The 12,108-nt window shown below is 41.4% G+C and overlaps 1 protein-coding gene across 6 annotated transcripts in view; it reads right to left on the bottom strand.

Moving 5' to 3' along the window:
* Positions 1-12,108, bottom strand: part of CDH4 (cadherin 4) — a 671,722-nt gene that overhangs the window by 232,686 nt on the left and 426,928 nt on the right. The gene's annotated exons all lie outside the window — the stretch shown is intronic.

Raw genomic sequence — 12,108 nt, forward strand, 5'->3', positions numbered from 1 at the left:
CTGTACATAAAATAACATTTTTTAAACAGAACTTGATTTTGAATTACACATATGCCTTCAGTGAAGGTGCATGTGTATGTAATATTTTGCAGCCTGTAAACCATTTTCTTTTTCAGTGCGTGTGGCAGTTCTCAAGGTTTTGTGCGGGGGTATTTTGTTTTATTGCAGGTTTTTGTAAAGACAAAAGGTAGCTGAGATAAAGACTGAAGAATTTTGCATTTGGCCAATTTAGGAAAATTACTGATTTTCCTCCCGGCAAACATTGGCCTTTTTTTTGTTTTTAAAAAACAGAAAATGCCATTGCCATTGGTGAAGTAGGTGGAATCATACCTGAGCTTTACAAATTCTCATTAAAATCTCAGAGGGGCCATATGTGGATGTTTGTGGAGACAAAAATGATAGTTTCCCCAGACTCTCAATCTTTTTGCCATCCTCACTGCAAAAAATCAAGTTGTAGAAAAATTATCAGAGCCTGGAAAGTGTGCGAGTTCTGAGAACAAAGCAAAGAGCTTTGTTATCTTGTGCATCCGGCTATATTCTATAATGTGTATATCAGGCCTTCTTAAGAAGGCTTAACTTTAAGCACATAAGCAGCCTCACTGACTTCAGTGGGACTAATTACATGCAAAAAGTTAAGCAAATGCTTAAGTGCCTTGTTGGACTGGGGCCACAGAATATATTTACACATTATTGATGAGTAGCACAATAATTTTACTCATGCCAGAAAAGTTACATTGATCGGTTTACTTAATATTCCCCACTGTGGGATGCTGCATGGAATAAGATATATAGGGAAAGATTATAATTAATTGTGGGGGGCAAATTAAATTATTTAGACATCACACTACTTGATTTACAGGTGCACAGTGAGTTGGATTTGCACCTGAAAGTCACTGCTGGCACAAAAAATACGAGTGCAAATCTGGATGATGCAAATAGTGCCTAAAAATAGTTTACCCTTTTAAAATCTGGGTCTTAATGCTGGGTGGATACTGAGCTTGGTTGTGATGCTGTATTCCTTGTGCACCCAAAATGCCCACTGACCTCAATGATGTTTGACGTATTTGAGAGAAATTTGGACAAAATGTTTAGTACAAACCTTAGAGATGAGCTAATTTTTCAAAATATTTAGCCCATTTCGGATCAAAAAAATTCAAAGTGAGAAAATTTTGAACCAATGCTAACACTGATCCAGGTAACTACAGTGATCAGCTTTAGGACTTGACATGGTCATGGTTTTGTAAGCCTTTACTCAAAAACACCACCACTACTGTAGCATCAGTACTTTGCCGATCACTACTGGGATACATTTGCAAGAGCACTAACTCTAGCAAGTGATGAATAGGGAAACAGCATCATAGTGTGGTTCTTGGATGCACTTCCAGTATGTTTTAGGATAAAGTACAGGTTTCAGAGTAGCAGCCGTGTTAGTCTGTATTTGCAAAAAGAAAAGGAGTACTTGTGGCACCTTAGAGACTCACCAATTTATCTGAGCATAAACTTTTGTGAGCTACAGCTCACTTCATCGGATGCTGTAGCTCACAAAAGCTTATGCTCAAATAAATTGGTTAGTCTCTAAGGTGCCACAAGTACTCCTTTTCTTTTTAGGATAAAGTAGGTGCTGTTGAAGTTACCCTTAGTAAACCATTCATAAAGGACAATATTTCCAATAGGGTCCCTTCTACTTTAACACCAGAGATGCTTTTCCTTCAACCAATGACAGGACGCAGTATTAAATAAAGAAAATACTCAGAAATATGTGTCTTTAGAATAGGCCTAGCAGATGCTAGCTATCGGGAAGTATATACATTTTTTTTTTTAAATTTGTAATTGGTTTGCAGTTTCCAAGAGGGGTTCCTCTGAGGAGCAGGTATTTGGATCAGTTTACATAATTGGCATGTGAGTGTGGGGACAGATTATGAGGGAATGGACAAATAATTGTGCTCTGCTGAGTTCACACAGTGGAATGCGTCTGAGCTAAAGACAGACTTGAGAATTAACACGAATCCCAAAGCTCTGTGTATACTGAAATAATTAGTGTCAGCTCGGCAAGGCAGTACCAGCCTTTTTAGTCTTTGCTGGCAGGTGACTAGACAGTGACTAGCTTCCTTGTTGCCCTGATGATGTTTTCCTACACTAGAATAAACTGTCGACATGTCTCTGAATTTGGAATGCAGAATTTCAAAAAGGGCCTCACAGCAACAATCTTATTTATAAAAACCCAACAACTCTTTTTCATCTTCATTTGTTGATGATGTGTTCTAACGGCCTTAATTTCTCTTGTGTTGTTTAAATAAGTTGAACATGTTTTTCTGCTGTTTCAAAAACTGAGAGACAAACATTGTAACAAAGTCTGGTGAGAATGAATGCCAGACCTGTTCATTCTTCTGACTGAAATATCTAAGAATGTCTCAGGAATAGCACCAACAATCAATTATAAACACCAGTAATCTACCATGTTATTTTGAACGTGCAAGGATCTCATGCCCAACTCAAATGTGGAATGTAAATATGGAAGCTTAGTTATACTAATTGGTAATACAGCTCCCAATTTCATTTTTTTTGCTGTGAAACACTTTTCGCTTAGCTAAACCCTTGGGCTCAGAGCTATATGAGATCTATCTATCTAGATTCTTACACGGGCCTCATTGCCATGGTATTGGAGCACCTCACAATCTGAAGTGTATTTATCCTCACAACATCCATGTGAGATACTATTACTCCCGTTTCACACATGGAGAATGAAGGGATGGAGAGACATGCCTGACGTCACGGGGGGAGCCTGCACCAGAGGCGAGACTTGAACACAGGTCTCCAAAGGCTGAAGCTTATGGCCTAGCCACTGGACCACCCTTCCTTTCTACTCTCTCAATACTGAGAGTTCCATTTTAATCTCTCCACCACCTCATTTTCTTTCAGGCCATTTTCTGAGCCTGGCTCTCTGTGCTACCTGAGCTGTGTTTGTTGCAGGAAGAGGGGAAGGTTGACGGTGGCTGCAAAGTGGCTATTTGTACTATCAGCCAACCCTCAGCAGAATTTATGCTACTCTACACCAGGAGCCGATGGAAGGCAACAGCATTTCACCCACACTCCCTCCCCTAGCTACATTCCCTGGAGCGGATAAAGGGCCAGAATGGAATGCAGATTTGGGCCCTCATGTCTTTTATTTATGTAGGGCCAAATTATGTTGCACAGCTATAAACACAGGGAGAGATGCTGCCTCCTCAGCGTGCTGTCCTCTCCTACAACCAACCAGCTTTGTGGTTCAGCGAGGATGGGATGTGCAGGGGGCAGTACCCCACTTTATCATCCTTGATGATGAAGCGATGTATGCCTTTGTGGTGCAATCCCTGTATTCCCCCAAAAGCAGCGACTTACGCATGTCCCTAACCTTGATGGAGCGATGTATGCCTTTGTGGTGCAATCCCTGTATTCCCCCAAAAGCAGCGACTTACGCATGTCCCTAACCTTTGTGCTTGGGATGCATATAGGCAGATGGTCACCTTGTGCTCTCCCTACCCCCATGCAATTGAATAAGGGACAGGAACAATTTGCCACTTACTTTGGGGCCTCCATTTGCAATAGTATCATCTTTTCTCCTGCTGATTCTCTACACACTTAGTGGATACAAACTTACTGTGACATTTTGTCCTTTGCAGATCATTACTCTGTAATCACTGGATCTATGCTAGCTGTTTATAGGGCCCCTAACAGGTTGGCATGAGTGGGATACTCCATGGTGTATTTCAGACAGATTTAGGGGAATTCCCTGTATCTTGACCACATGAGGAATGAAAACAAAGTCCTCTGGACTATATTGACACTGCACCTCATTCTGCAACAGGAAGGAAAACACATGCCAAACCAGGAACCTAATTCTACTTTCTGACAGTGGTTTCTTTCCATCCTGGATGTTATGAGGTGGCATTTAAAAAGTTTAGTGCTGTGGTCCAGTGCTGTACACTGAAGCTATAAAGGAGGCTCCGTAATTCAGTAACGGCACCTCTTTCCTTGGGACACTGACGCATCAGAGAAGTAGGTCGGAAGAAAATCTTGGAGTTGGACCAAAGCCATTGAGTCAAAGAAAGGAGACTGAAGACAAAGTATGGGGCCAAGGGAAACCTGTTGCAGGGCAGACTAAGCTGGAAAGCAAATTTGTTACGAATTCAGAATTAGTGTGATTTGGTGTCTTAATATTCACGTTTCAGGAATAACTGTACATACGTGTAGTTAGTACAAAGGTATCAGGGCAGATTTATTAAGAACTGCTCCTGAAAGGACTGTGAAGCTAGCAGTGTTATCTGTATTGTTTAGATAGTAAGTTCTTTTGGGCAGAAACCATCTTTTTGTTCTGTGTTTGTACAAAGGGGTCCTGGCCCATGACTGGAGCTCCTAGGAGCTACTGCACTACAAATAATCATACCGGTGAATTTTTTGTTAATAAAGTAACATTTCTTCCTATGTAAAGCCAAATACAATAAATCAATCAATCACATTTTCAGTATTCACTGTGCGCTCCCGTTATTTTAAAATGGAGCAATGGTTCCCTTCTCTTCCACAGCTTGATCAGGGAGGGCCAGAGTCCCACACCCTTAGGCTGAGTAGCCCCCTAACTTTTCAAGCAGTCCTAGTAAAATCAGTGTGTGTGTGTAGCAAAGTTGCCATCCCAGCCCACCCCCTTGTGTCCACATGTAGCGCTGCAGCAACTTTTGCCTCAGTTTCCCCCGCAGTGCTTTGTACTACTTCACTTGTAGGAGTGGCCTGGCCCCCCAACCAGATCACTTTACAGTGTCCAGCCCCTTCTTGGGCCTCAGAGCCTGTTACTAAACTCCATCCAAAACTATGAAAACAACCAAACCTTCAGCCAAGCCACCTCTTCCTCACAGACACACCTCAAATGCTGTGGTCTTTCCATGCCTCCTATGCCTGGAACATCCCCACTACCCAGGGGCTAGCATACTTCTCCCCTTTCTAAGCAGTTCAGGCGGGTGCCGCTCATCAGGGTTCCTGCCTCCAGTCAGACCCAGTTCATTCTGGGAGTAGCCAGCTCATTCTGCTCTTCTCCCCTTTCTGAAGTTCAGCCTTCTTCCAGGCTGCCCCTGGAATAAGAACTCCCCACTTCCAACTGGGCTCACCCAGCTCTTTATGGAAATCCCCTAGCACTCCCCCTCCTGGGTCTGATAACTAAGTTGAGCCACCTGATCTCCAGCAGATGTGTGCATGTGTGGGTGGGGGAGATAGTTGATCCATTGCAGGCTAAACCCTTAAAGGGCCAGCCAGCCTGTGATAGTGCATAAAGGTGGCAGAATCTGGCCCTACATTTGTAACAAGGGGAAATGCCCTTTCTAATTCTGTTTTTTCCTTTCAGCATATTTATTGTTAATAGGTTTATAAATTATCCCACAATATTTTCACTTTTAAAATATACTATTACTTGTTAAGGGCTTGATCCAAAGCCCATTGAAGTCAATGTGTGTCCTTCGATTGATGTCAATGGATACTGGGTGAAGCCCTATGTGCTAACAGGGTGCTCAGAACTGAATGGGATACAGAAGGCAGTGTCCCTGCCTTCCATCTTTAATATTAGACAAACTCCTTTTGTTCCCAGGACAATCCATGTGTCAGCACCTGGTCTCATTGAAGTCCATAACTGGAGCTTTGTTACTGACTTCAATGGGAGTAAGTCTGGGTCCCATGTTTCCTGGTTCATTCTCACCTTGAACTTAAATGAGTGCAGATGTATAGCCTTGTCTACACCAGGTATTCTTCTGAACACTGGTATTTAATGCTAGTGTAGATGAGACTCTAGGTGACTTCGGAGTTTAAAACTAATTTGTCTACACTACGGACCTTCCAGTGGCACAGCTGTACAGCTGCAGCTGCGCCGCTGTAAGATCTCCTGTGTGGCCGCTCTATGCTGGTGGGAGAGAGCTCTCCTGCTGGCATAATTAAACCACCCCTAACGAGCGGCGGTAGCTACATCAGTAGCAGAGCATCTCCTGCTGACATAGCGCTGGCCAGCTTTTGCCAGTGAAAGTTTTGTTGGTCAGGGGTATGTTTTTTCACATCCCTGACTGACAAAAGTGCTAATGTAGACAAAGCCTAAGCAAGTTTAGATGAAGCTTCTTAAAAAACCAGAGGTTCCTTGGAGCCTCTGGCTTTACTGGGCTTCTGCCTGTTTATCTCTTGACTTGAACTCAGAGATTCCTCATTTTCATTTTGCATTGGCTGCAAAGGCCAGGAGCACCCACGAGGGGCTGATGGCTGTTTAAATGCTTGCTGTTGTTAGTCTGTGGCTTGTCAAACTTTAATGGGTGGCCTGTTGTGCTAAGCTCAATGCCCCTTTACAAAACAGACCTAAGAAGGAAATAACTCCCAGAAGATGAACGGCACTAGGGATTCCAATAACCACAATTACCATCTCAGATAGCAAAGAGAAAGCTGTGCCACAATCTTTTCACTAGTCCACAAATAAAATCAGTGTGCATGAAGTAACACCAGCTTTCACCTTCCGCTACACTTAGCAGTAACCAGTCCAGCCAGCTGGCACCTCTCCCCTTCCAGCCAACCTGTCTTTGATATCTGTCAGCCTCTGGCTACAGAGACATCTGGAAGTTATTATCCAGCAGAGCGTATCACAATCCCATTTACATAATATAATATAGTTTGTGTTCCTGCTTAGCTGAACATTTTGGATCGCACTAACATTTGGGTAAATAAGCCGCCATTCTCTGCATATAAATAATATTGTGCTTTAAGGTGTATTCTTTAAAGATTATTAACTTTATAGCGATCAGCCCTGGAAATGAAACATTTCCCATTCAATGCTGAAATATATTACTCTTGCTTCGTGAATAAACAATAACTGTGGTGGGAGGAGAGGGGAAAGTGTTTCCTTTCCAAAATATCAATATTATTTATGATTTACTTGTGTTTTTCTGATTTGTTAGTCTTATTATTTTCATTGCCTCTTTATAGCTTTGGGTCATACACATTTCAGAAGATAAATAATCTGGTTTTTGTTTTGTTTTTATTGTCAAACCCAATATTCTACTGAGGTTAGATTTTTTTTTAAATAAATGACAAGTCTCTGTAGAACAATCTTCAATCCAATCCTCCAACATATCTCTCTTCTTCCTGCACACCAATTCACATTCTGAAAGGTGGCACCATTTCCTTCCTTGCAGCATATTTATTTAAAAGTATTTATTCTGAAGCATTGTAGCTGGTTTCCATGGTAGCTATGGGAATGACAGCAGAAAATGCTATTTACCAAACCACAAAATAAAACAATGAAAATATATCTAAGTTCTTTAACAAGGAGAAAATGAGAATGGTGCTGAATAAACATTTGCATGAATTATGTTCTGAGACGACAACATTTTTGTTGACATCAATGATGGTAGCAGAGGAAGAATCAGGCCCTTTTCTCCAAAATACCGTTTTTTTTTACCTTTTGATCTTTTAGCGATGAGAGTGATTTCATTTTGTGTTTTCACGCAGCCTAATGAACGGTTTTCAGAACAAAAGGAGAATTTATTTTAGGGTAATTGATTCTTTTGTATTTAGGTCATTGTTGAATTTGCCAAAGTTGAAGGCAGGATGGGAAATGTAGTAGACGGATGGCCCTTCTTTTTTAGACCTCCTTCTACTACAGTCAGTTTAGTTTAAGCTGTTGTGTTGGAACTGTGCAGGTGAGGAATCCAAAATCTGTTTTTCTCGGTTGTTTTCCTATTGGAAAGTCTATTATGGCTACTTATCAGCCATATTTACAAATAGTTGTAAGCTCGGTGGCAAATTTAATCAAAGATAGATTCACGTCACATCCCATTAGCATCAAAGCATAAATTGCTATTCATGAATGATTTTTGTGTCAAAGTGCTCTGAAAACTGGCATTTTAGCAGCAAGATGTTCCAATGTGCACAGTACTTCAGCAGGGGCATTAAATTAATGTGTTTGCAGAGAAGCCACTAATTGACAATAAGACGTGATTTTGGCAGTGTATTTCCACTTTAAAGATAATGAACAGCATTCAGATACAGCGAAGATCCCCCTCTGCTCCTAAAACTATATTAATAATTTGTGGTGCAAACAGGAATAGGGGGAACCAATTCCGCCCGGATATTTCAAGTGCCAAATCAAGCTGTTTGATCATTGCTATTTACAAAAGCAAACAGTGGAATCTTAGTATTTGTGACCTTTATCAAATCTGGCTACACACAGTCAAGAATGTTATGTTTGGTTAGAAACTCATTAAACAAAATTATCTCTCCATTTATAGAAATCGTACAATTACAGTATAAAACATTTTTAATTAAATCAGCTAGTTATGCAAAAATTCATTACTTACTTTTTTTTATCAAGTAACAGTGTGGCTGTATAGAATAGATCACATTACAGTCAATTAGTAAGAAAAATTGTCAGATTTGGCAAGCCACACAGACTTGTAGAACACATCAGCTGACAGACAGGAAAAAGTTTGAGTGAGATTCTAACAGAGCCATCTCCCCTAAAGGAGACTGTGCTTTGCAAAATGTGCACACATGTATTATGCATGCCAAATCCAACACTGGCGTGAGGAAACTGGTGCGTTTATGTGACCAAACTGTGCTACCGGCTGTATGCACATGCTATTCGTACTGAAAAATGGTGTATGCATGCAAATGTAGGATTCTGCAGTCACAATAAGCGTGTGTGCATATTATGCCTCTGGCTGGTTGGGTAGGCTTTTGAAAATTTGGTTCCATCTAACTAATAACTCAAACACAATCAGCTTTGTGGAGAACTACAAAAGCTTCTTCACACCTGTAAACCAGTTTAGGAAAGAAAAGTAAGAAGAATATCAGATCCATCTGAAAGCACAAGTGAGAATTTTGAGGTAGGCAGAATGCCCATCAGCCAGTCTCCATGATTCAAACCTACCCCCATCCAACGGCAGCAGTGGGCAGGACAAGTTTTATTACCTTGTTCCCATGTGAGTTAGTCCATCCCCCATGCATGGGGGAAGAGACTGGTGTGGGAGAGAGGGAAAGAGAATGAAGCTGCATTTCCCCCACACATTCTGCGCCCCAGCAGGAGCGGGAGGGGAAAATACAGCAGTGTGTACAGCTCTACCCCAGCTTCTCCTGCTTGGGATCTTCCCCACCCCATCCAGAGAAAGGTGTGTTTCACTGCCCCCGGACTCATCAAAGGCACACCCTGGCTGGCGATGGCATAAACAAGCCCTATTCTGAACAAGTCTCTTTTTAACTGTTGAGGTATTTCAATCTTTTACATATGTGATCCAGGGGGTGGAAAATGCTTTAGACTGTTAGCAAGATAAAACTCCACAGATGATAACGTAAGGGCTGTGTCTCGGGAAAATAGCCTTAACAGTCAATTGGCACTGATTCCACAAGATTTTCATGTTCACGGTGTGTAGCAGCTGATTCTACATCTGGTTCTGGAAAGAACGCCAAAATGAGATGGGACGTAGCACAACCTAGGCAGGGCTTATGTGAGTATTGGTTTTTTAGAGACAGACATCTCTACTTTTTTGCTTGTGCTGGTGCATATGCATGTATTTGCAAGGTTTTAGTTGCACAATTTCCATTGACTTCACAAAATCCCTCTTCAGTTATGAGAATTTGGAAGGACAGGGCAGGAAGACAGTAGGATTTACAAAGAGAATAATTGAAGTAAAAACAGATTTCTCCTTGGATAAGTTACTGACAGCAACAAGGGCTGCTTGTATCCCCAACCCCTTCTGTTGTGAACTCTCTTCTCTGTTGCCGTGTTATCAATATTAAGGTATAGAGTGATAATTACAGAAAAATTAAATACAGTAATGAAGAGAAAACAATCTGTCACAACTGAGTTCATATGTTTCAGCACATATGTATAAGGGGAAAAAAAGTTCAGCTTGCCCTTTATGGGCCAAATCCTCAGCTGGTGAAAATCCAACATAGGTCAACTGACTTCAAGGGATTCAAAGAAGTGGGTGGAGAGGACTGGCATGATAGACAGCGATGAGGATCTCAGTAACTGCACTTTGTATAGACTGGAAGGGGAGGTGTGGAAGGCTAGGAAGTAGATGGATACAGAATCATCCATACTTCTTAGGAAGATTTCAGGGTGTGCACATATGAAACTTAGCGTATTCTGAAGACTGACATCTTCTGCTCTATCACGGTTTACAAGCATATAGTTTTCGTCTTTTGCAGTTGGTTAATTGAATATGCATTTGATAGAAAAACATAGTACATGTTCTTAGCAAAGCCAACAATGCATAGCTAATTCCAGATAAGCAAAGCCAGCAAGCTGATTTTATTTTCTTCTAGAATATTATCCTACTCAAGTTTATCTTTTCATAAATGCTGACGTGAGCTATAAGGGACTAATATTAGTTCCATAAACAACAATTTCTTGTTTGCAAACTATACCCACAGGTCCCATTGACACTTTCAATTGCAACAACAGCCAGTCAAATGAGAACAGTGTGAAAAACTTTATCTTAGTATTTACTGTTATGCTAGAATATCGCTCAGTTTTCTCTGGGGTAATTCAGCACTCCAGTGGGAAATATGTGACCTCATTTGCATTTTCTAATTGAATTGCTATCAGGTTTCCTGCAAGACTGAACAAAAAGAAGTTCCTACAGTTACTAACACCACTTGCACTCACCAGAAAAAAGTTTACCTTCAAGCAGTTGCTAAGAGAAAAAAAATTCTTTATGGCTCATAAAATGGGTTTTATACTTACCCCCAGTTTTATCACAATCTAATGAAACTTAGATTCTGTAGTTAAAATCCTTATATTACAGAGGTGAACACGGAAAATTTGTTGGGCCAGCGATGCCTAGGATAAATAGCTGCTACCTCACATTTATGTAGAATTCCTTATTGATCCTTCAAGAATGAGGTTATGTTATCTCCAAGATAATTAGCAAATTTTAAGGGTGTAAAACAAAAGAGAGGAAACAGAGCCATAGTGTAACTGTTGCTCAGCTTTCAAAACATCAGTTTTCACCAAAAGTAACCGTGCTGCTGTTACTGAGATACACGGATAAGAACAAAATCTCTGGTTTCAGAGGAGCAGCAGTGTTCATCTGTATCTGCAAAAAGAACAGGAGGACTTGTGGCACCTTAGAGACTAACCAACGTATTTGAGCACAAGCTTTCCTGAGCTACGGCTCACTTCATCGGATGCATGCAGTGGAAAATACAGTGAACAGCTTGCAGGTAGACTGCTGCAGCAGCACAGAGCCCTTCTGAATTCAATGGCAGCCTCACTGCAGAGCAGCTGTCTACCTGCATGCTGTCCATTGTGAAGGCTTCTCAAATACCATGATGTTTCTGTCTCAGCTCCATCTATGGCCCCTGCCATCACAGTATCTGAGAGCCCCCGAGTCTTTAATGAATGCATCCTGACAAAACTATAGAGGTAGGGCCATGCGATTATCTCAATTTTAAGATAGGGAGCTGAGGTACTGAGAGACAAAGTGACTTGCCCAAGAGCCCACACCCAGAGAGCGCATGGCAGAGCAGGAATCTGATCCTATGTCTCCTCAGTTCCAGGCTAGTGCACTAACTACTAGATCAACCTTCCTCTCTGTAAAGGTTGCACTGTAGTAACCATTAGGACAAGCTAACTTTTGAATGGTGCCCACTCCAGGTAGGCCAATCATTTCCTTATGGAATTTTAATTCATTGATAATTCTGAACCAAATTTTGTTTCCCCCTTCAATGAATATGCAAGTGGGTGGGATGTGGGTGGGAATGGGAAGGGGCGGAGAAGCAGAGGAATATGACACTTCTCTTTTGCCCAGTATACCTCTGCAAGAATTAGCCACAGTTGGTCTGCAATCCCCAAGGAGCATGAGGAATTACAGGTCAGTGCTAATTAGCCCCAAAGGGAGGTCTGTGTGAGGGATAAACACGAGTAAACTCTGACCTCTTAACACCAGCAATTTTTAAGTATCCAGGAGCTACAGATCACCTACACAAAATCACTCATAGATTTACAAAGTAAAATGGATTATTTTGATTGTCTACACCAGTGTTTCTCAAGGCAGCAAGTCGGTCCCTGGTATTAAAGAGGTTGAGAAACACTGGTCTGCACTGCAACAC

The sequence above is a fragment of the Caretta caretta genome, chromosome 13 (assembly GCF_965140235.1).
Source record: "Caretta caretta isolate rCarCar2 chromosome 13, rCarCar1.hap1, whole genome shotgun sequence".
Lineage (NCBI taxonomy): Eukaryota > Metazoa > Chordata > Testudines > Cheloniidae > Caretta > Caretta caretta.